The sequence below is a fragment of the Pelophylax lessonae genome (genome assembly GCF_965119305.1).
Source record: "Pelophylax lessonae genome assembly, chromosome: 8".
Classification (NCBI taxonomy): domain Eukaryota; kingdom Metazoa; phylum Chordata; class Amphibia; order Anura; family Ranidae; genus Pelophylax; species Pelophylax lessonae.
In genome coordinates this window covers 245005074-245030405 of record NC_138775.1, presented here as the reverse complement: position 1 = coordinate 245030405, position 25332 = coordinate 245005074, and the positions used below count along the sequence as shown (strand labels likewise).

The 25332-nt window shown below is 43.2% G+C and overlaps 1 protein-coding gene and 1 long non-coding RNA gene across 5 annotated transcripts in view; one reads left to right on the top strand and one right to left on the bottom strand.

The window, feature by feature from the left end:
* The window catches only part of AGBL4 (AGBL carboxypeptidase 4), a 2933082-nt gene that overhangs the window by 1895982 nt on the left and 1011768 nt on the right, over positions 1-25332 (bottom strand). The window lies entirely within an intron of this gene.
* On the top strand, positions 14598-15064 carry LOC309562451. The gene is made up of 2 exons (XR_014225631.1): positions 14598-14896; positions 15005-15064. It is a non-coding gene; the product is annotated as an uncharacterized lncRNA (long non-coding RNA).

Below are 25332 nucleotides of genomic sequence, written 5' to 3'. Positions count from 1 at the left end.
CCTGGGCATTTTTTTTTTGACGCTAGCGTTTTTTTGGCATTTTTTTGGGTTCTTTTGAGGCAGGCAAAACATCTGAACTTGTGTATAGAGGTATATATACACACATACATATATTTATATACACACCTAGACATATATAGGTGTGATAATAGCAGAAATATATTACTGTAAATGATTTCATTAGCGCAAGCATATATTTCTGCTACTATCACACCTATATATGTCTAGGTGTGTATATAAATATATGGATGTGTGTATCTACACCACTATACACAAGTTCAGATGTTTTGCCTGCCTCAAAAGAACCCCAAAAAATGCCAAAAAAAACGCTAGCGTCAAAAAAAAAAAATGCCCAGGTGTGTTTTTGCTGGCATTTTTTGGGGGGTTTTGGAGGCAGGCAAAACATCAGAACTTGTGCACAGTACCACTATACACAAGTTCAGATGTTTTTCCTGACTGCAAAGAACTCAAAAAAATGCCTTCTATTAAACCGGCAAGGTGTTACAGCAGCGAAGCAAACCCCCTGTCAGAAAGTTTTCTAATACAAGCAATCTTTTTTTTTATGGTTCTGGACATGCTACAGAGCTGAAACTTCACATGCACACCTTTTAGACCCCCCCAGATACTAAATCCAAAGTAAACATCAAAAAATCTCTTTTTTTTTTTTTAATTTTTCAATAATTGGCTTTTTTATCAAAAATGACAATTTTTAAGAACTTTTTTTGTGTGATTTTGTGTCTGGGGGGTCTAAAAGGTGTACCTGTGAAGTTTCAGCTCTGTAGCATGTCCAGAACCAGAAAAAAAGATCATATAGGTGTTAAAGTTAAAGGAGGGTCCCGACCCACATCCCTGTTCTACTGAAAAATTATCTTTGTTTTTTCATGGTTCTGGACATGCTACAGAGCCGAAACTTCACATGCACACCTTTTAGAGCCCCCAGATACTAAATCCAAAGTAAAAATCAAAAAATCTGTCTTTTTTTTCAATAATTGGCTTTTTTATCAAAAATTACAATTTTTAAGAAATTTTTTTGTGTGATTAATAGTTAATGGGGCATGACCCAGAACCCTAGGCACTTTTTAGGGGCATTTATTGGGTTTTAGGGCTTAAAAATTGTGTTTTTTGATTACCGAAGTTCGGGTCCCATTGATTTCAATGGGGTTCTGAAATCCGAACCGAACTTTTGGAAAATTCAGGTGTTCTGGTCGAACCAAACTTTTCAAAAGTTCGATCATCCTTAGTGGTAAATAAGACACCATCATATTTAAGGGACACTAAAGATACTATCAACATCCTCAATAATTTATCTCTATACACATGTATCCCACATACTAGGGGCTATTTTGGCTGTCAAATACTTTCTATCTATGGACACGTCTGTTCCCTCTCTCCAACAAGAATTAATTTTGGAGTTATTACTTTTTGCCACAGGCCACAATTATTTTTGGTCTGATGGGAAGTTTTATCTGCAACAGAGGGGTGTGGCCATGGGGCAAAGTTTGCCCCGAGCTTGGCTAACCTCTTTATGGCCAAGTGGGAGGAGGATGTCGTCTATCCTCTGGCTCAACCAGAGTTGACGTTATGGGTTCGTTACATAGACGACATCCTCCTCCTATGGAAAGGTGATCCTACATCCCTGGAGGCATTCATGTCTTACTTAAACCAAAATGACCGAGGCATACAGTTGTCCTATGAGTGGAGTCAGAATAACATACACTTTCTTGATTTAGAGATATCAGTGGTGAATAATCAATTAGTTACAAGAACGTACTTTAAAAGTACGGACCGAAACTCATACCTACCTACCTACAGATAGTTGCCACCATTACAGTTGGCTTAATTCTATACCCCAGAGCCAATTTACTAGATTAAGATGAAATTGTAACCTTGATGCGGATTTCTTCAAGCAGTCCCAGTTCTTGAAACAAAGATTTGTGGCGAAAGGGTACAAATCATCAGGTCTTGAGGTTGAGATTAATAAAGTATCTAAGCTAGATAGGGCATTATTGTTGTCATATCCCCCTAATATATCCAGGAATGCTGATTTCGCCAAATGGTCATTCTTTACGGAATTTTCTATACAGCACCGACAGATCAAAAGCATTTTCTCCAAACATTGGGATATCCTTAAGGGAGACCGAATTTTAGGCCCTTTGCTTCCTGATACAGCGTTGGTTACATTCAGAGGAGCTCCGTCTTTGAGGGGCCGATTGGCACCTAATGTGATGGACCCACCTGTCAAACCCACGTTTTTTCACAACCTAATTGGCTACTTTCTATGTAAAAGGTGCAATGTGTGTAAATGGAACTGTCACCATGGAAGGAAGATTTTGTCTTTCCAATCCATGGTTACCAGTTCCATTTTCCACATTAAGATTTTTGCCACTTGCAACTCAACACATATTGTTTATCTCATCACTTGCCCATGCAAGAAACAATATGTGGGACGTACCATCAGAACTTTCGCAGTTAGAGTGAATGAACATATCACAAATATCATTAAAGGTAAAACTAACCACAGCGTCCCTAAACACTATTCTCTTCATCATAATAAGGATCCCAAGGGCACCTTGTTTCAAATTATTGACCATTATGAGGCCCTGTGGAGGGGGGGTTCCAAGAAGCGGGGGGTCTCATGTCTTGAGACCTTCTGGATTTATACGTTGCAGATTTATACACCATACGGGTTAAATATAGACTGGGACATCAACGCATTTATCAGCACATCATAAATGTGCGGTTCATGCCTTGGTGTCCCTTTTTCCCCAATTGTGTATATCTCTAATTATCCAGACCCGTTACAAGTGTGTATATACATGTTGGGTATAAGCTCTTTAGCTTTTTCCTATATTCGATGGATTGGAGCATCTTTCATGTTTTTTATGTTTGATGGGTTTCTGCATTATGCTTTGGTCCTATATCACTGCTTATATTTGTTCCCTTTTCTTCTTCATCTCTAATTTTTGCTACGTTTTAATTTATTTTAAGAATTTAAGTATTTATTTTAATAAGAGGCTCTTAATTGGGCCTCATTTTACTGTTAAGCCGCAAAGTTGTTTTCACTGTAGTCCCTTTTATCTCAACCTATGTGGGCATGGGAAGCAGTATTTCTTGTTTTTGTGTTGTCTGTCTCATCTGGGTTTGTGCCTCCGATCATGTACAGATGTGGAAATTTGCCCCTATGGTGTTACGAGGGAGATTTCCTAGGTTGTGAGTTCACTCCTCCCATGTAGCTTGGACATCCAATAAGGCAGCTGTACAATGATCCGGGGCTACACATGCGATCCCGGAAGTGACGCTCGTGATGAGGTCACTTCCAGACACAACACTCTGGACACAGTTGCACCATTGGTTGGGCTAGATTTACTCCTCCCACCTAACCATGTCCTAACACATTTATGTGCTGCATTATTGGCCATGACTGACTTACTCTATTCCACCTATATTGCTGAAGTATTAGACAGCACTGGCATTTGTAGTATAATGTCAAATACATATTCTCAGCAATATACGCCCACAATGAGGTAATTTCCGGGAATGACATGGAGACTTGGACCACACGCCGCCGCCATCTTGGATGGCAGGGCGGAAATGCAAATGAAGGCAATTTCCTGCCTTTTGTGTATATATATCATATGGTTATATGGTTATGGTATACAAACTTGGCAATTCTCCTATGAATATATCTGTTTGGATGAAACATGTCAGCAATATTGTACTGCCATCTCTCCATTTTAATGCACTGTTTTACAGGATGTTTGTAAGTGTATTCCTTCTCTTTTAATAAACAATGTGAAGCAGTTTTACACTATGTCTGCACTATTTGGTTTATTTCCATTTATGTGACAACGGTCTGGAAGTCTGGGTATCCTTTTACTGAGTGTCCTGGTCATCCTGGCTTTAACATCTGGTGACTTTGTGGCTGTATGGAGAGACCTGTTACCATAACCTGCCTTACATGACCCATTTTCTATAAAGAAATTTGGGTCCATGTCCTCTGGTGAGCGCATTCATATTACTTTGTTGGTGTGGGAATTCCGTCACTATCACCACGTTTACATTTTGTTTTGGATGCCATCTTTCACTTGGGACTTTTTTCATCATTGTGGATTGTGTTTTCCCCTTTTTTTTATTATGGTGGACTGTGTTTCCCATAATTAATTTTGTATCATTTACGAGTTTTTTACTGTATTTGATTTATACACTGTGGTTTTACATGTGTTTATATCATTAGCGCTGCACTTATATATTTCCATTTCTTTCGCAACTCATGTCAAGTTGAAGTGCTGGCAGCTTTCACCCTAACCATTTAGTTAGCGCCTTTTGCTTATACATATTCAAATTTAATAATGCACAATTTTTATTTAACACAACAAAGAAAAAAAATTGATCTGGATGGGGGCATCAATATGCAATGCTAACAGTTCTTTCATAACTGTAGTAACATAAGGCCCCTGTCTGAGAGGAAGGCATGATTTTATATATATATATATATATATATATATATGTATATACAGAAAACCTAAAGGATTATTTCTTTAAAACAAGTGTGGTGGAGAAACCCGAAGTTGGTTTATATTTTCCTAGTCTCTGCATAATGTTTTAATGGCCACTGGGGGAGGTGATTGCGGTGCGCTGCGAGGTGATACTATTTGGTAAGTCAATGGAGTGAGAAATGGATTGAACTGGAGAAATTGACTGATTGCAGCTGAATATGGAAAACACTTGATGCAACAACATAGTAAATCAAAACCCCAGCTTAATTATTCCTCCTTTTACAGTCTCAATTAAATTTACTCATTAAATCTAGATGTAGCTTTTTTCCAGAATGTCATAAAAAATAATAATGAATAACTCAACATGAACAATAACGGATTAAGAAAAGAGTTCTGAAAGTAACTTTTTCAAGCAACTCTGTAGCAAAAATTTGAAAAAAAAAGGAAATGACAGTATACAATGGTGACCATGGGGCTGACAAATTAAAGCGCAGCATGCAACAAGGGACTGGGAATTCGACACACCTGAAAACGTCAGATATGAACAATATCCGCTCTCCACTATGAATTGCTATTGCTCTCTGTTTGTACAGCTATTACAATGCTGATGTTATAAAATGAAAGTATATGCTTTAACCATAGAACTTCTTTAACTGTCAAAAGGTTTTCTAACTCTATTCAGCCAGTCTTGTGACCATGATAACCCCTGCCAGATGCAAAGGCAGGACAAAGCTAAGTTCAGGTAATGACTCGTCTTCAGACTATTAATTGGATAAAAAAGGATAAGCAGTATACTGCTGAGTTCATACCTTTGCTTTTGGTAGCAAGTTTCCAGTTTTAAACTAACACCAATGTGCAGTGCAGTGGAACCTGTGTGGCCTATAGTGCTGTCTATTTCTTTCTCAAAGTCCTACTATACAGTGAATTAGTGGAAGGTAGCATAAAGACTGAAACTACTTTACTAGCTGCATTTTTAGAGCCTGAAATGGATCACAGGAGTGCAGAATGAACTGTACTCCTGTGATCAATAAATTGCTTCGGCCATACTTCTCCTTTAAAGAGCATGTTACCCTAAATATTCACATATGTTTATTTTATTGATCATTCTCTCCATCAATTTAACACACTTCTTTCATCGCAGGTGCCTGGTTGATCCTGCCAGTCACCATTCTTCATTGTTGTAAACTATAAAAAAACCAATCACAGAAGCTGATCTGTGTTAGGCAGTCCGCTTTCATTCTTTGGATTGCCATTCAGTGGTACCCGACACTGCGCAGACACATGTCATTTCCGTATTGGGTAATTGGTTCAACCACCATGCCCCTCTCCCAATCAAAGCCTGCCTCTGGCGCACACCCCCTTCCCAGTCACAGCTTGCCTCTGGCACACACCCCTGACCAATCACAGCCTGCCTCTGGTACACACCCCCTTCCCAGTCACAGTCTGCCTCTGGCACACACCCCTGACCAATCACAGCCTGCCTCTGGTACACACCCCCTTCCCAGTCACAGCCTGCCTCTGGCACACACCCCCTTACCAATCACAGCATGCCTCTGGTACACACTTCCTTCCCAATCACAGCCGGCCTCTGGCACACACACCCATAACCAATCACAGCCTTCTTTTGGCAAACACCCCTTTCTCAATCACAGCCTACCTCTGGCACACACACCCATAACCAATCACAGCCTACCTCTGGCACACACCCCCTTCCCAATCACAGCCTGCCTCTGGCACACACCTCCTTCCCAATGACAGCCTGCCTCTGGTACACTCCCCATTCCCAATCACAGGCTACTACTGGTACACACCCCCTTCCCAATGACAGCCTGCCTCTGGTACACTCCTCTTTCCTGAATACAGCCTGCCTCTGGTACACTCCCCCTTCCCAATGACAGCCTGCCTCTGGTACACTCCCCTTTCCTGAACACAGCCTGTCTCTGGCACACACCTCCTTCCCAATCACAGCCTACCTCTGGTACACACCCCCTTCCCGATGACAGCCTGCCTCTGGTACACTCCCCTTTCCCAAACACAGCCTGCATCTGGTACACTCCCCCTTCCCAATCACAACCTACCTCTGGTACACTCCCCCTTCCCGAACACAGCCTGCCTCTGGCACACACACCCTTCCCAATCACAGCCTGCCTCTGACATACACACTCGTAACCAATCACAGCCTACTTCTGGCACACACCTCTGATCAATCATAGCCTGGCTCTGGTACATACTCCCTTCCCAATGACAGCCTGCTTCTGGCACACACCCATAACCAATCACAGCCTACCTGTGGCGCACACCCATTTCCCAATCACAGCTGCCTTTTGAACACTACCCCTGCTCAAGCAAAGTCTGCATCTTGCAGACTATGGAATATAGGCAGAGTGTGCATCTGCACAATGTCCTGTAACCCCACCCCTCACTATCAGGAAGAAGAGATGCATGGTTACATAACAGAACTTTTTAACTTTCTAAATCTAAGCAAAAGCAATTATGGTTCCTGCACAGTTATAACTCTATTAGAAAGTGTTTATAAGGCTCCATGTATACGGGACACTGGAAATGGCCGTTTAGGAGCAGTTGGGCGTTTTTTTCAGAAGCCCCTGAACCCATCTACATTTTATCTTATCTGTCCATGTACACCAGGTCGTTTACAGTCATTTGCAGGCAGTTGCATTCAGGGACTGTTTTTAGAACGCAATTATTTGCGTTCGAACGTGTGTTTCCCGGCGTTTCAAACGCACAAACGCGTCCGAACGTGTCTGAACGCGTCCGAACGCATCTGAACGCGATGACCCGCGTTTAGCGTTCGCGTTTTTCCTTTTTTTTTACCTCTAGGAACGCTTCTAAACGCAAACGCCCGCAAACGCTGCTAAGCGCCCGCTAAACGCGGGTACAAACGCGACCGAACGGACGTTTCAAACGTCCTAAAAATTCCAGCATTCAAAGGGACTTTTAACAACGTCCCGTGTACATGGAGCCTTAGGCTCCATACTGTAAGTTCACAACTACTTTAACTGCAGCAGAGAAAAGTAGTTCTTCTGTGTAACAGGGCCAGGGCTTTTTTTCAGTGGGAATGCGGGGTAACACAGTTCCGGCACCTTCAGTGCTGAATATTTGTAATGGCAAGGGGTGCTGATGTGTGCTGGAGGGTCAATTGATGCTGGCTGCTGGGAGATCAATTGTTGCTGGTGGGGTCTTTTGTTCCTGGGTGGATCTACTGTTGCTTGGGAGTATATTGTTGCTGGCTGCAGGGGATCGATTTTAATGCCTTTATTATTATCATTAATACTGTACATTCCACACAAATATCTTAACACCACAATATGATACTTGGTTCTGTATTCTCTATTGGGCAGTAGGTAGGGGGTGGAACCAGGGACAGTGCTCAGAGGTGGGTAAGGGGTGGAACCAAGGGATGGTGCTCAGAGGTGGGAGGTGGGTAGGGGGCGGAGACAAGGAGTGACTCTAAAGGGGGAAGTACCTGCACCTTTTCTCTGAGAAACAATGTGTAAATCTCAGAAGTGGATGGACAAAAATACAAATCCTTTGACAGATAAACAGCTGTTTACTGTATATGTATTTCATCCGTGTATTTGACTGTTTGCCTAGAGTATAGCTTTAAAGTACCGCTAGGTATTAAGTTGTGTGGGCTATATCCTTGGGATAAGAAATTATACAGTGTGACAGTTCTATGCATCGTCCACCATTTCCATCCAAATGATATTGATGTCTTATTAAAAGGCCAAAGCTGAAACATGGTCTCCCAATGTGAGTTTGTGTGTAAGCCATTGGAGATCCTAGCATGCTCCGATATGGGAGCCCCAGAGAGAGCTCCATCAAGTTCCCATATTTAGTGTTAGAGATCAAGCTTTCCGAGTGTTTTTATCAATTAATATCCATCTCGCTGATCAAGGTGTTCACTTCAACCATCACAACATGACTGATCAAGCTGTGTATTTGAAGTGTAAGATGCTCCTTACGTTCTAATCCTGATGACTGTGCTCTTTGATGCTGGGCCTAAGTCTCTTGTGTACTGCGTTTGTTTTGATCCAAACTGCTAGCTTGATACTTATTGCTCAGGAGTCCTTTAATTTTACCCTCTGGCTTAAGGCAATGTAACTTTACCGGGCAAAAAAAGGATAATAAGCTAGACATTCCATGTGAGTGCACGGGTCACATAAAGGAGTTCATTAATTTTAGTATGGACAAAATGGGTGCATCAGGAAATCAAAAACATTTTATAATTATAACAAAGCAGCAGGATTTATTCTATGAAAAATAAATGCAACGTGCTGAGGGAGAAATAAATCAAGTCTGACTGATATAAAGAAGGCTGTGATCTGTGAATCGTACAACTGAATGACAGTATCTGAGAGGGTGACATGGAACTTTATCCCTCAATGGTGTGTTTTTGGAAATACAAAGGTAAATTTGCGGATTGTTTTGGCAAATATAATTTGACACATTGTATTCTATTATACCACTATGTACATTTACTATGCTGAATTTGACTTTGTATCAGCCTCTTGCAATCCCTGAGAAAGGTTATCATTTATAAAGTTCGGCTTTGTTATTGGTTAGTTTTTTTTTTTTTTCTTGTTTTTTTTTTAGTTTTTGGATAGTGTAGGGACCAGCGTCTGATTTTTTGTTTTACCTATATGCGCAGCCTGTTGGATTTGGGTGTGCACCCCAGAGCTGAAATGCACATGTGTGTGTGTGTGTGTGTGTGTGTGTATATATATATATATATATATATATATATATATACACACACACACATTATCTTATCAAAAGTATTTGGGTGTGCACCCCAAAGCTGAAATACACATATATATATATATATATATATATATATATATATATATATATACACACACATATATATATATATATATATATATATACAGTATATATATATATATATATATATATATATATATACACACACACATTATCTTACCAAAAGTATTGGGACGCCTGCCTTTACACGCACATGAACTTTAATTGCATCCCAGTCTTAATCTGCAGGGTTCAATATTGAGTTGGCCCACCCTATGCAGATATACCAGCTTCAACGCTTCTGGGAAGGCTGTCCACAAGGATTAGGTGTGTCTATAGGAATGTTTGACCATTCCTCCAGAAGTGCATTCGTGAGGTCAGGCACTGATGTTGGACAAGAAGGCCTGGCTCTCAGTCTCCACTATAATTGATCCCAAAGGTGTGTTGTATCGGGTTGAGGTCAGGACTCCGTGCAGGCCAGTCAAGTTCCTCCACCCCAAACTCGCTCATCCATGTCTTTATGGACCTTGATTTGTGCACTAGTCCAAATCATTTGGTGGAGGGGGGATTATGGTGTGAGGTTGTTTTTCAGGGGTTGGGCTTGGCCCCTTAGTTTCAGTGAAGGGAACTCTTAAGGCTTCAGCATACCAAGACATTATGGACAATTTCATGCTCCCAACGTTGTGGGAATAGTTTGGGGATGGCCCCTTCCTGTTCCAACATGAGTGTGCACCAGTGCACAAAGCAAGGTCCATAAAGACATGGATACTTTACTATGCTTCATTTATGAAAGAACATGGTGAGTGATTGGTATTGAAAAAAAGAAGAGGAACAGGGACAGTATGGGTGGTGGGGGTGGCAAATAGGGCACCGCTCCACTGTATTTTCCTCCTCCAGCCGCTAAACGCTGGCGGGAGAGAGAGGAGGATAAGCAGACTTTAAGTAGCTGCAAGGAGAAAATACAGATCAGATCCAGGAAACACCTCCCCTCCTGTCCAGGTTCCGAGAGTCGGCAAGGAAGGATTATGGTTTATCCATCACCTGCCCACGACTGACAGGTAGATCGTGATCGAGGGGTTGCCAACCCCCAGATTAGTGGGGGTTGGCAACCCCTCGTTAACGATCTACCTGTCAGTCGTGGGCAGGTGATGTCAAACTGTGTGCCATTGGGAAGATTTTAATTTACTTGCCATCCTGCTCTGTTGGCAATGTTGTCACTGTTGCAGGGATTGGGGGGAATCTGCTTATGGACACAGACAGCAACAAAAAGCTGTCTTGTCTACTTTATTAACAAAAAAAAAGTGTTTTTTTTTACTTTTAATTTTTTTTTTTTACATTTGTAGAGACAGGAACAACAACAGCACAATATTTTTGATTTACCAAAAGTACAAAAATAATAAAAAAAGGAGGTACAAATATCAAATTATTCACCACAAACTGACAGGGTACAATATGGGTGGTCAAGAGGACATGATTCCTCATTGACAACACCCTTTGCTGACAATGATAATTCTCACAGTTGCCATCCCACATGAAACTCCTGATGTGTTGCACCCTGATGGGCTATCAAGAACCCTGAGGGTCAAAAAGGCCTAAGCAACAGTTAAGAAAATAAGAGATCGAGGGAAGAAGAAGGAAAAAAAAATAGCTGGACTGACTGCAAGAGAGACACTCGCCCCCAAACCCAAAAGTAGTTTTTATTCTGTTTTTTTATTGCCAATGTGTTTTTATTAATGAGATTACCTTTTACTTACTGTCTTGGTGACAATATTGTCACTGGAATAGGAAAAAGGGGAAATGTCTCCTGAACAAGGTTACAGACAACAAAAAAAACTGACAGGGGTTGTAAACCTTTCCTGCTTATCCAAATCCACAAAATAAGATTTGGCTAGGGATACACAGGATAGGAAAATGTGTTGCTCTTGACAATTTCCATATTTCATTTAATTCAAGTTGTCTCTTGTTTGAAGACATTAGGATTGTGACCAACAGAAGCTCTGAAAGCCAGAGCTGGGGGTTTCAATTATGTTTTATGGAAAGGTCTTGGTGAAACAGTAGAGATGTACACTGAGTTGTGCACGAAGCCTAGTCAAATACAATCCTTGCTATAGCACTTTACATCTTTACTCACAAGGAAACCCATACAGCCTCTGCGTTCCCAGTAGGGTTACCAGCCCTGCGGCATAATTCTGGGGTCTCCAGAAATAAAAGATTCATTGTAAAGTCACTGCTACTAGTGGCCCAGGAGAGACAAGGCAGGGATTTCTTAAAATGAATATTGCATGGAGAGTCAGATGTGGAGCTTCAAAGATTTGTGCTCATTCTCTGTTTTTCCTCCATAAATGTTCACTGGGATATTGGGGAATGCATTTTCATTTCAGTTTAGAACATTGTAATCTAATAAAAGGTATAAATATGTCATTATATGGGTGTGATTCTTGCGCTATCATAGGAAATAATCAAATTTGATTGTACCCCTGATGCTGCAGGTACAGTAACTGTTACCTCAAACAGTTTAGTGAATCAATGAGTATAGGGGGAGTACTACGCTTCAAGGGTGATAGATGCAAATAGGTATATAATATAAATATACGTTTCTAGTTTAAAGTCAACAAGTTCTAATGTTTAGTTCATGAATAAATAAATAAGTAGATAAATATTGTCCTTATTCAAGAGGGGGATAATGTTATTGTGCAAAATTCAATTCATTAATCTTAGTGTTAAAACGTAAAATATCTAAATCAATAATCAATAATGAAAATAATCAAAAAAATATACCGTATGTGCAAAGTGAATTTGTGCAAATCAATTAATAAATATAAATTGCTCCAAATGTAACCCAGATTTGTGGATTTGTGCAATTATCCAATTAAAACATGAAATAATAAATTCTAATATAATAAGAATACATTTTATTCAATAACATAATCAAACTAAAAACACTGAAATGTGTAAAAACAAGAGATGTGATATTACTAGTTAGACCCCGTTCAGACTGCGGCGACACGACTTGGTGGGGCAACTTGCACGGACTTCATATAATTGAAGTCAATGCAAGTCGCCTCCAGGTCGCCCCAAAGTAGTACAGGACCCTTTTTCTAAGTCGGAGCGACTTGTGTCGCTCCTACTAGAACGGGTCCTGTACTATTCAATGGCGGGCGACCGACCGCGACTTGTCAGGCGACCAAGTCGCCTGACAAGTCGCGCTAGTGTGAATGGAGTCTTACTGTAATAAAGGTTCAGTAAACATCTCGGGTATAAAAGATTTTGAAACACTGGACTGCACAAAGTCCGACGTCACAATCGGGACAATATAATCTGGTTTCCTTTCTTATTTTCCTTCCACTGTCATCTCTCTTCGAGCAACAAACTACCCACATCCTTGTAGGTGCTGACTTTCTCTCAGTTGGTGGGATGTAGTCCATGAAGTGACGATTAGTCAGGCATTCTGGGTTGACAACGCCAACAGCACAACGTCCAGATCTATTCCCAGCCATTGATGGTGTTTGGTGATTCAGAAAGATACGTTTAGAAACTTTCTAAATGAAGTCCGAATGAATCACAGGCTTGTCACTCTTTTTTTTTAGCAGAATGTAGGCATTCCACAAGCATTGCTCAAGAAGGTGTCTGAAGATCTTCTTATAGTACTTCTGCTGTTTCCTCATTGCTGGGTAGACCTGGAGCACCAGGACAATGGAATTACCCACAAAATGACCCCATTTTGGAAAGCAAACCCCCCAACATATATTCTATGAAGCATTATGAGTCTTTTGAACATTTCATTTTTTTCCACAAGTTTTTGGAAAATGTGGAAAGAAAATATAAACTTTTTTACACAAAGTTGTCACTTTATAGAATATTTCTAACCCATAGCATGTACATAGCAAAAATTACGCCCCAAAATACATTCTGCTACTCCTCCTGAGAATGGCAATACCCAATGTGTGAGACTTTTGCACAGCCTGGCCACATACAGAGGCCCAACATCCAAGTAGCACCTTCAGGCATCCTAGGAGCATAAATTACACATCTAATTTCATTACAACCTATCACACTTTTGAAGGCGAGCACCAGGACAATGGAAACACCCACAAAATGACCCCATTTTGGAAAGCAAACACCCCAACACATAATCTATGAGGCATGGGATGCAGATAGGTACTCAGGTACTCTGATGAGCTGCAGATAGGTACTCAGGTACTCTGATGGGCTGCAGACAGGTATTAGGTACACTTATCGGCTTCAGAAAAGTACTCAGGTACTCTGATGTGCTGTAAAGAGGTACTTGGGTACTCTGATGGGCTAGAGACAGGTACTCGGGTAATCTGTTGGGCTGCAGATAGGTACTTGGGCACTGAGGGCTAGAGACAGGTACTCGGGTACTCTGGGCTGGAGACAGGTACTCGGGTACTCTGATGGGCTACAGAGAGATACTCGGGTACTCTGATGGGCTGGTGACAGTTACTTGAGTACTCCGATGACAGTTACCCGGGTACTCCGATGACAGGTTCTCGGGTACTCCGTGACAGGTACTCAGGTACTCCAATGACAGGTACTTGGGTACTCCAATGACAGGTACTCGGGTACGCTGATGGGCTGGTGACAGGTACTCGGGTACTTTGATGGGCTTGTGACAGGTACTCAGATACACTGAGGGGTTGTGACAGGTACTCAGGTACTCTGATGGGCTAGTGACAGGTACTTTGATGGCCTGGTGACAGGTACCTTGATGGCCTATTGACAGGTCCTCTTTATTGGGGGGGGGGGGTCCAATCAGTGTGTTTACTGTGCACTGTAGGCGATAACTAGCTGTTACCGCAACCTTCTCCTCACACAGGATCGGGGCTTGATGAGGAGAGCCCAGTAACAGCTAGTTACCGCGGTTTGTTGACATTCTGTGGCCGGGTGTGATTGGACACAGCCGGTCACATGGTAAAGAGACATTTTTTATTGGCTCTTTACACTGATTAGGGATGGGCTGTGTCCCTCGGGACATGCTTCATCCCGATCGCATGCCCCCGGGGGCGCGGGAGAGCAGTGAGAACGGGCGGACGTCATTTGATGTCCGCCCGGAGAGACAGAGTGTTCCTGCCGGCATCATTTTATAATACAACAGTAGGGAAGTGGTTAAGAGATTTAAAAATTGTAAATCATAAAATATTTTAAACAGAGGAATAACTAGGACCTTTAGGGCCCTGGGGTAAGAAACTATGAAGGGCCCCTCTGTTCCCCAACCGAGGCCCTTTGTCATGGACTTGCAATAGAGTTTGGCAAGCTTACCTGTACCTTTATGTCTGTCTATGAAGCTCGCCCTTTCACCCCTTTCTACGCCGTTAGTAGTCTCGGCAATTGATGGCACTGTTCTTCCAGGGGGCCCTATTCGCTTCCAGACACTACCTATTAGGATGTCGGTAGGGATTCTCCACCAGGAGTGGATATCCTTTCTCATCCTACCCAAAGCCTCTACCCCCATTGTATTGGGCCTTCCTTGGCTAAAGCTCCACTCTCCCCATGTGGACTGGGTCTCTGGGCAGATCCTGGCTTGGGGCCCCTCATGTCTCTCGTCATACCTTTCCAAGATGACTCCAAAGGAGAGACTTCCGGTTGCTACCACATCGGTATCTTCTGACCTTCCCGCTGCATACACCGATTACCGGGATGTGTTTTGTAAGAAATCAGCTGAGGTGATTCTTCCTCACAGGTCCTTTGACACTTTGGACAAGGAGTTCACTCCTGAACCTGAGCCGATCGTCCCAACTTCATGCATTGTTGCCCATTCTACCACCCTGGACTCAAAAATTCCTCCTGGTAAGACCTTGGTCCCCACTGAGCTAAGAGCTAAGATTCTCCGTTGGGGACATGATTCCAAGGTGGCGGGCCACGCGGGTTTTCTCCGGTCCTTCTTGCTCATCAGCCGTCACTACTGGTGGCCTAATCTCCGATCGGAGGTCAAAGACTATGTCAAGGCTTGTCATGTCTGTGCTCAGTCCAAATCCGCCACACAAGCTCCTGCTGGTCCCCTCATGCCTTTGCCCATTCCTAAGGACTACGAGGTCAGTCAAGTTCTGGATTCCAGACTCTGTAGAGGCGTTCTTCGGTACCTTGTTCATTGGAGAGGCTTTGGTCCTGAGGAGAGGTCTTGGATTCCTGCATCGGAGGTCTTTGCACCTCGTCTGTTAAAAAGGTTTCACCTGAAGTTTCCCTCTAAACCAGGGCCCAGGCGGGGTAGGGTGAGGCCTCGTAAGAGGGGATGTACTGTCATGGACTTGCAATAGAGTTTGGCAAGCTTACCTGTACCTTCATGTCTGCATTAGAGGTCAGACTGCATTTCTGGTTCCTTTTTATCACCTTTACTTCCTGTTCCTGTCCCGCCCAGGTCATCACAGGAAGTCTATATTAACCAGCGCACTGCAGGTCTGCCTTGCTATTCAACAGTGTTTGTTCCTGTTTCCTGTTTGCCGTGTGCTTGATCTACTTTTCTGTGTACCGACTTTGGCTTGTCTCTGACTATTCCTGTTTGCCTGTTACCCTGACCTTTGGCCTGTCCTTTGGTTACCCTTGTCTGCCTGTTACCCTGACCTCGGCTTACCCATCACCATTCCGTGTGTCCTGAGTGGCTGCTTCCCTTCTCTCCCTACGGAGCGTGACCTGGGGACCCCAGGGGCCGCGACCTGGGCCCAGCTGCAGCCAAGTCCATCCTCAACACTAGAGGCTCTGGTGAACACCTGCTGGGTCTTAGACTCCGCGCCCTGGGGAATCTTGGGCTCGCGTTCTGGTCCATCCGCAGCAGTCTGCTATGGGGTTCACTACCTTGCGCTGCGCACCTGCCTCCAACAGGGTGCAGTTGTCACCTGGCCACAGGTGACCTGACACCCTTTCCACTGATCCTAGGGCCCTTTACTTCCATCGTAGTATCCTTTATTGCGTTTTGGCAGCGGACCACTTTCCTGGCGTCTTGGAAACCCCCCCCCCCCACAATGGTGGAGCGCTAGAGCCCAGTCACAAGTTTTTTATTTTTGGTGTTTTGATTTTTTATTATCTTTTTACCATTTTATTTACTTATTTATTTTTACAAATGCATTTTTTATTCTTTACATATTTTTTAAACAGACCCAAGATTTGAGACAGAGAAAGGGACTGAGGACAGGAGAAGGAAACCTGGCAGCGCTGCTGGGGGTGAGAGGAACCAGGGAAGCACACAGGGACTCAGGCAGCAGGACAAGGATAGGGAGGCGACAGGATTGGCATGTGGAGTGTAACGGAACTGCAACCCACACTGTACTTGTTGACTTCAGTATACGGCTTCCTCTCAATCATGAACATAGATATCAGGTTTTCCCAGCCGCCCCCATACAAAGCTAGTCGACAGCTTAGCTTGTTCTGGAATCTTCTCCTTTATTGAACAGTTTCACACTCAATTTATACACACATGAGCACCCCCCCCCTCCTGATCAGATTACTACACAGGTCAGGGATTGCCTGATTACATTATCATATGCAGATGAAATTGTATACAGAAATAGAATTAACCTGAAATAATTATCTAGCCATCTGGACAGAAACAATATGTGAGTTCATTAACATTTAACAATGGAACAGACAGGCTTAACAGAATACACGTCTCACCTCAATACTCAAACAATAGGGAGAGCCTGTCTCTGACATTGAAGTTCAATATACATTATCATAAGTAAACATAGAACCCATTTGAAGCAATCCAAACCATTAAAGCGGAGTTCCGGCCACAAGATCGACATAATCTATTTTGGACCATCCACTTGCTCTTGGTCACCTGAAAAACAAATGGATAGTTACGATTTTTTTTTTTGTTTACTTACCTTGTTATTGAAGGAAAATATACTCACCTTTCTTCCACTTCCTCCCTCTACGGCCGCGGCCCGCGCCGTCACTTCCTCTTTGCGATGACGTTCAGCTCCCAGGAATCAATGCGCCTGCACCGGCCCCGCTCGTCACTTATGGTGCGGGCGCCTCATTCCCTGCTAAACAGCTTCTGGGCATGCCCAGAAGCTGTGGAGGGATGACACGTCCGCACCGGAAGTGACGAGCGGGGCTGGGGCAGGCGCATTCTGGGAGAAGAGGACGCAGAAGAGGACACGCTGGCTTCAGCTGCTCACATCCGAGATGGCAGCGCTGGAGAAGAAATTTTCAAGGTAAGTATTTCTTCTAAAAGGTAAGTGCGACCCGGGACAGTACAGAGGCTATCCATTGTGGAATGTACTAGCGCTGACTGTCCTGGGGGTATCTTTAGCTAAATTTAACCCCCGTGGCCGGAACTCCGCTTTCACTCCCAGTGACGGTGAGTACCGTCACATGGAGGAACCAATGCCCTCCATGTCTCTCCTGCAGCTGCTATCTGTGGGAAGAAGAGGAGGAAAAGTGGGCATTCAGCAGGTACATGGAGGGATAAGTTCCTCTACATGCCGCTATACATCAAAGCGTACAGGGGGGACACACACACAGGCCTCCTGGAGCATGGGGTCAGCTCGCAATGGCAACCCCTGAACGTATGCCCCTGATTTTAAATAAATACTTAAAATCATATGTACAGTATGTGCCCACGATAAACACTTAACACATATACATCCAATAAAGTCCATGTATTTCAATATGTTTCAAGCAAAAAATTGCTCAGTGCTTCAAATATTATAAATTCTGAGCTTCAGGTACAGACAGACACTCCGTGCTCCTCTCCTTTGTGTCCCAACTCACCAGACAGGACAAACAACTGTGCCATCAATCTCTCCAGAGAAGCCAAGGGAAGGGCTACAAGCTCAGTTTTGGAAAGACTGAGTTTGAGAAAGTGGGATGGAATTCATACCGATATGTCTGTTAGTAAATTAGTGATGCATTCATGGCAGGTTCTCTTTAACCACAGAAAATTGCATGTACATTGTACAATAAATACGCATGTGATAATAATATCAGTTATACCCAAACAGAACAGCTTTATCACTGGTTATGTCAGTTTTGGGCATTGCAGTGTTACATGAAGTTATTTTGAGGGTTGAATCCTCTGGTATCACGTCCAAATAGATCAGTGTGTTTTTCAGAGTTGTCTGTGAGTGCTTTGGCAGAACACGGCAGAGTTTATACTACTGAGGCTAAATTGACCCTGAAGCAAAAAACTAAAATTTCAGCGCCGGTGTTTGACGGAAAATACTGCTTTATGAAGACCTTCTAGACATGGGAGACATGCAACAGTTACACGGGCAGACATTCCAGTGCAAAATATCCATTTAACCCCTGGAGCACACACTCCTTCATATATATCTGTCCCTTATTTAGGATCTCAGATTTGACCATGGTGGCTTTTGATCACCTGATGGCTCAAAAAGCTTTCAAACAGCACATGAAGCCAATGTTTTCTTAGCATGATGCAATGGGTGTCAAAACTTCAAAAGCAACTTTCTGTCCCCGAAGTGAATAAGTCAAGTGGTGTAAACAAAACAGAGACGCTATCCAGTAATGAATATCTGAAGCTAAATGTCTTTGGCGGATGGGTGACAAGTCCAAAGAGCACAAAACGATGCTGGGACAGTTTGCCTTGGTTTCTCATAGAATTATTAGGCCTCATGCACACTGGACGTTATAAAAACGCCAGTAGTTTTGTAATGAGTTTTTTAGCCTTTTTTTTTTGCTTTTTTGCAATGTTTGTTGGCATTTTTAGCTAAAAATCACCTCTCCGCTATTTTAGTAACTCCGACTTTCCCACAATGCAATGCTTGCCAGAATTGCATTGCATGGGTGTTCACAGCCATGCGATAAGATTTAGGTGTGGGGAAAAAAGAGTCCTACAACATTTTGGTGCAAATGTGGACCCTTTTTTCCCCCGCATCAAAATCGCATCGCATGGGTGTGCAATCTGTTTCGGGGTGTCATTCATGGAACATTAATTAGCAGGTCGGGCAGGTTTGACATGCAATTTGTCAAATCACATGCCAAATCAGAGCCTATTGCCGGTAACGTCACTGTCCGAATTGGTGCAACCCTGACTTTGCGGCACCACACCGATTCCCAAAAGTAGTTTCTGCGTTACTTTTAGCAACTTCAGGACCATTTCAATAGACATCTGTGCATGAACTCGGACAGATGTCTGTCAAATCGCCCCTGATGTCGCACTGAAATGCGAGTTTGAAATCGGGCACGTTCAGCTGAATGATTTAATACTCTCCGCCAGTGTGAACCGGTGCCGTTGCCAGCAATAGGCTCCGATTTGACATGCGATTCAACATGACAAATCGCATGTCAAATTGGCACAATGCCAACAGGGCTTTATGTTCCATGAACGATATCCCGAAACAGATTGAAAAATGCAGTGCGCTTGCCAGCATCGCATCACATGGGTGTGATTGCGATGGGATGCAATGCTATTAGGTTTGGAGAAAAAAAGGATCCTGCAACATTTTGGTGCAAATGTGATGCAATTTGAGCCATACAAAATATATGGCTCAAATCGCATCGCACAGACATCACACGAGATGTGCACAGCAATGCGGTGCATTTTTGGTGCAAATCACATGCGGTGTTCAGCATGCACCAGTGTGAGCCCAGGCTATGTTCCATGAACGACACCTCCAAACAGAACCATGACTTAAAAGGAGCAATGGAATCAAAAACGCCAAAAAATGCCAGTTAGTAGCGTTTTTTGGCGTTTATCGACGTTAGAGTGTTTTAACAGCTGAAAAAGCGCCACTCAAAACCCACTCCTTTATTTTTTTTTTCTTTACAGCGAGAACACACCCCTGCCAAAAACTGCTGATAACAGCCTATGTGTGCATGGACACATAGGATTACATGCTGGGGAGTTTATTGGCTGTAGAAAAAAACGTCTGATGCCAAAAACAGTCGCTGTAAAAATGTCCCATGTTCATGAGGCCTTAGGAATAAGACTTCATGGCAGGTGCTGAATTCAGTGAATTCACCTCAACCAGCTCGATAACACTCAGTGAATGCTAATGTCAGTTCACCAAAATTAGAGAACACAGGAACGGGCTTTCCTATAATGTACAAAAGTGTTTGGAACCTTTGCCATCTGTATTATATCACTAAGGCTCCATTCACACCTGGGCATTTTTGAGTGTTTTTCAGCTCCAAAAATGCTCAAAAAAAACATTCCAAAATGCCCAACAAGTAAAACCCCATTAATTTAAATGGCCCCTGTTCACATCTGAGCGTTTTGAAAAATGCCTGTAGCTGAAAAAAGTACATGAGCTTCTTTTTGGGCTGATTACCAGTGTTTTTGATAGATGTCAAAGCCTGCCTCCAAAAAATCCTGAAAAAAAGCCTGAAAATCGTGGTGAAAATCGTGGTAAAAATCGCGGTAAAATCGCGGTAAAAAACCCGCGCGAAAACACTACGCTCAAGTGTGAATGCAGCCTAAAGGTATAGGGAGTTTTGGCAAACAGAAAAAATGACATTAGGAAAAAGTACTGTATTTTCTGGCGTATAAGACTACTTTTGAACCTCAAAAAAATCCCCCAAAAATGGGAGGTCGTCTTATACGCCGAGTCTAATATCTCCAAGGTAACCTAAATATAAGTATTACTGGTAGATCATGTAATTGGGGGGTCGTCTTATACGCCCAGTCGTCTTATACGCCGGAAAATACGGTAAGTATCAGTTCAGCCTGAGGCCAGTGCTATGGATATTTAAAGGGTTAACTGACATTTTTTGCAAAAGAAAAAGAAAAATATTGAACCACTTCAGCTTTGGAAGATTTACCCCCCCCCCTTCATCACCATTATTTGCACTCCGTAACTGAAAAATGCGCAGTCGTGCGACGCTGTACATAAATAAAATGTATGTCCTCCATTCAATGACCTCTGCGGTTTTTATTTTTTGCACTATAAACAAAATAATTATCGACAATTTTGAGAAATAAAAAATAATATTTTACTTTCTGCTCTTAAACATATCTAATAAAAAATGTAAAAAATCGAATTTCTTCATCATTTTAGGCTAATATGTATTCTGCTACATATTTTTTGTAAAAAAAAAATCTCAATAAGCGTATATTGATTGGTTTGCACAAAATTTATGGCGTCTACAAACTTTGGGATATATTAATGTAGTTTTTAATTTTCTTTTTTTTTTTTCTAGCAATAACGGTTATCAGCGACGTATAGTGGGACTCCAATATTGCGGTGGACAAGGAACCAGTGAAACTAATACACCAATACAGTGATCAGTGCTAGAATATGCACTGTCACTGTACTAATGACACTGGCTGGGAAGGGGTTAATATCAGGGGTGATCAAAGGGTTAACTGTGTGCCTAGCTAGTGTTTCAGTGTAGTGGGGGAGGTGCCTTTACTAGTGGATTAATTGATCAGTCTGCTTTACAGGAACACAGGATCCATGCCTTCTGTACTAACAGTACGGCAATCTGCCTTGTTTACATAGGTAGATTGCCATTTTGAAATAAATATATATCGTGTTGCGCAAATAAAAAATGATTAAATTAATTAATTTGTGCTTAAATTATTAAAAACCCAAAATATTTATATGTGACATAATATTAAAGTGCCAATAGTGCTAATAAAGTGATAAATATAATATAATATAATATAATATAATATAATACTCATAGAAAAGAGAAAATATATAGATATAAAAGTCCAGTGTGCAAAGTGCAAAAAGCCAATAAACAAAGTCCAAAATGTAATCCTAAAGTGATCTGTGCTCCCAGAGTGTCACAGTGGACAGCCAGCCGTGCACCCCCTTGTGAATGGGTGCTCACCTCAAATCCTTAAAAGAGCGCATAGATTAGTGTATCACTCCGTCCGTCCCCCTGAGGAAGACATGTGATACCTATGTTGCCACGCGTAGGGGAGGGGACAGGACGGACGGAGCGATACACTATTGTCTAGGTGAGGCTGTCCGCTATCGGTGCACGCTGTGGAGACCGGCGGCGCTGTGCAGTCTCTCCCACTACACCACCACAATTTCCACCATTTACTTGATGCTATTGTCCAAGTGCATGTGTTGCACCTACAAATGTGAGTGAGGTTTATCCACCTTTATTTAATAAAAGCTGATTGTTTAAGGATTTCATACACTATTGCAAGTCTTTTTGTTTGCATATATACTGCATTGATTGACGCTGCAACTCCTGTGAATGAGAGGAGCCCTGAAGGATATGGATGGATGATCTTTTTGGGATAACAATCTATGCGCTCTTTTTAAGGATTTGAGGTGAGCACCCATTCACAAGGGGGTGCACGGCTGGCTGTCCACTGTGACACTCTGGTCACTTCTCTCTGGGAGCACAGATCACTTTAGAATTACATTTTGGACTTTGTTTATTGGCTTTTTGCACTTTGCACACTGGACTTTTATATCTATATATTTTATATTTTCTCTTTTCTATGAGTATTATATTATATTATATTTATCACTTTATTAGCACTATTGGCACTTTAATATTATGTCACATATAAATATTTTGGGTTTTTAATAATTTAAGCACAAATTTATTAATTTAATAATTTTTTATTTGCGCAACACTATATATATTTATTTCAATTAAGCACACTATTATGAGAAGTGGAGTGTCTGCGGCAAATAACTGATCGATTTAGAGCCTCAGGGTCGCTCGCAGGACTTATTCCTTATAGATCGCCATTTTGCCTGTATAAAGAATGACCAGCAGGTGCCGGCGGGGATCCTGTAGCATCCTGCGCAGCGTGGCCGCACTGTAGCAGTAAATGTGCTATAGGGCAGTCGGCAGGCAGTTAATATATCAGTTTTAGTAAATCAACCCCTTTAAGGATTTACACATTCTTTGCGAGCTTTAACTTACCTTTAAATAAATCTTCACTGGCCTCAGAGGATGCAGATACTGTGGAGTAATTCATCTTTAAAGCTGATCTCTGGGAATTAGCCAAAATGATGTGCACTTGCAGTGGCCTCCCTCCAGGGGACACCACAAGCATTACATGTTTCTAAATGCTAGGGGAGGATAAAGAGGATGCATTACTTACCTTAACCAAATACAACAGGCTCCACTCTTCTTCTTCTTCCTGAACGTCTGGGGGGCCCTTGACATCATCACATGCAATGCAAGGCTATGTTAGGGAGGTTAGAGTTTGACTGTGGCCAGAGCACTTGAAGTGATTGTAAAGGTTTCTTTTTAATAACAAACATGTTATACTTACCTGCTCTATGCAGTTGGTTTTGCACAGAGCAGCCCAGAGCCTCCTCTTCTCTGGACCCTCTTCGGCTCTTCTGGCCCTTCCCTCCTGTTTTGTGCCCCCACAGCAAGCAGCATGCTATGGGGACATCCGAGCCAAGTCACAGCTCCCTGTGTCCATTCAGACACAGAATCGCAACCAGCCTCTACTCCCTCCTGATTGGCTGAATGATTTTAAATTACCAGCAGCGAGAGCCAATCATGCCGCGCTGCTGTCTCAGCCAATGAGGAGAAGATTTCCAGGCAGCTTAGACACTCCTGCAACATCGCTGAATTAAGACAGCTCAGGTAAGTTTTGGGGGGGCTGCTGCACACAGAAGATTTTTTTTTTATCTTAATGCATAGAATGCAAAACCCTTCTGACTTTACAATCCTTTTAGGAATGGAGGCAACGTTGGACCAGTCACACAGATTGATGGAGCCTGCTGGAAAGGGGAATAAGTTATGTAATACTTCTTATTCATGGACCCCTAGACAAATTGGGCAGTTTGGGGCTGCCCACTGCAAGGGTAGATTGTGGCTATTCCTGGAACTCAAATTTAAAGTTCACACCTAAAGTCATCCAAGCTGTAGTCTCAGCAGATGGGACTTCTTCCTCCCAGAGCTCCTACTCCGTTTTTACATTGAGTTAAATAACTTAAATACCTTCAGCACTTCTGGTGCGAACTTAATATTAATTTAGGGTGACCAGACGTCCCCGGTTTCCGGGGACCGTCCCTAGAATGAGGACACTGTCCCCGGAGCCAGTCTGTCCCCCGATGTGTCCCCGAATTGCAGGTGCTGAGGCAGAGGGGGGAGGCGCAGAAGCCAGTGGCATACCGATGGGAGCGGTCCTTCCCAGACGCCACTCTTGGGGGGGGGGGCCTTAGTCCCCCACTGTTTCAGTTTTAAGTTGAATCGCCGGGTGCCGCTGTCACCCAAAGTCCCGCCTCCTTGTTTGGCTCAATCTATAAACAGCACACTTGTCCAAGGGCAGGACGTGTGCTGTCTGTCATAGGTAGGAGCCGATTCATGATGCGAGACTTGTGTGACGCGGGAGCCCGGTGATTCAAATTAATCTGAAAAAGTGGGGGATGCCGGCCTGGGTGAAGATGTGATGGGGCTCTCCTCTCTCTCCTCCGCTCTCCTCCCTGATCCCCCTGCACTGGTGAGCCGGCATTCCTAGGCACTGTGAGGTTGCATTCCTGGGCACTGTGAGGTTGCATTCCTGGGCACTGTGAGGCTGCATTCCTGGGTACTGTGAGGTTGCATTCCTGGGCACTGTGAGGTTGCATTCCTGGGCACTGTGAGGCTGCATTCCTGGGCACTGTGAGGCTGCATTTCTGGACACTGTGAGGCTGCATTCCTGGGCACTGTGAGGCTGCATTCCTGGGCACTCTGAGGCTGGATTCATGGGCACTGTGAAGTTGCGTTCCTGGGCACTGTGAGGCTGCATTCCTGGGCACTGTGAGGTTGCATTCCTGGGCACTGTGAGGCTGCATTCCTAGGCACTGTGAGGTTGCATTCCCGGGCACTGTGAAGTTGCATTCCTGGACACTGGTGAGCTTGCATCCCTGGGCACTGTGAGCCTGCATTCCTGGGCACTGTGAGGCTGCATTCCTGGGCACTGTGCGGCTGCATTCCTGGGCACTGTGAGGCTGCATTCCTGGGCAGTGGTGAGGCTGCATTTGTGGGCACTGGTGAGCCTGCATTCCTGGGCACTGTGAGGTTGCATTCCTGGGCACTGTGAGGCTGCATTCCTGTGCACTGGTGAGCCTGCATTCCTGGGCACTGGTGAGGCTGCATTCCTGGGCACTGGTGAGGCTGCATTCCTGGGCACTGGTGAGGCTGCATTCCTGGGCAC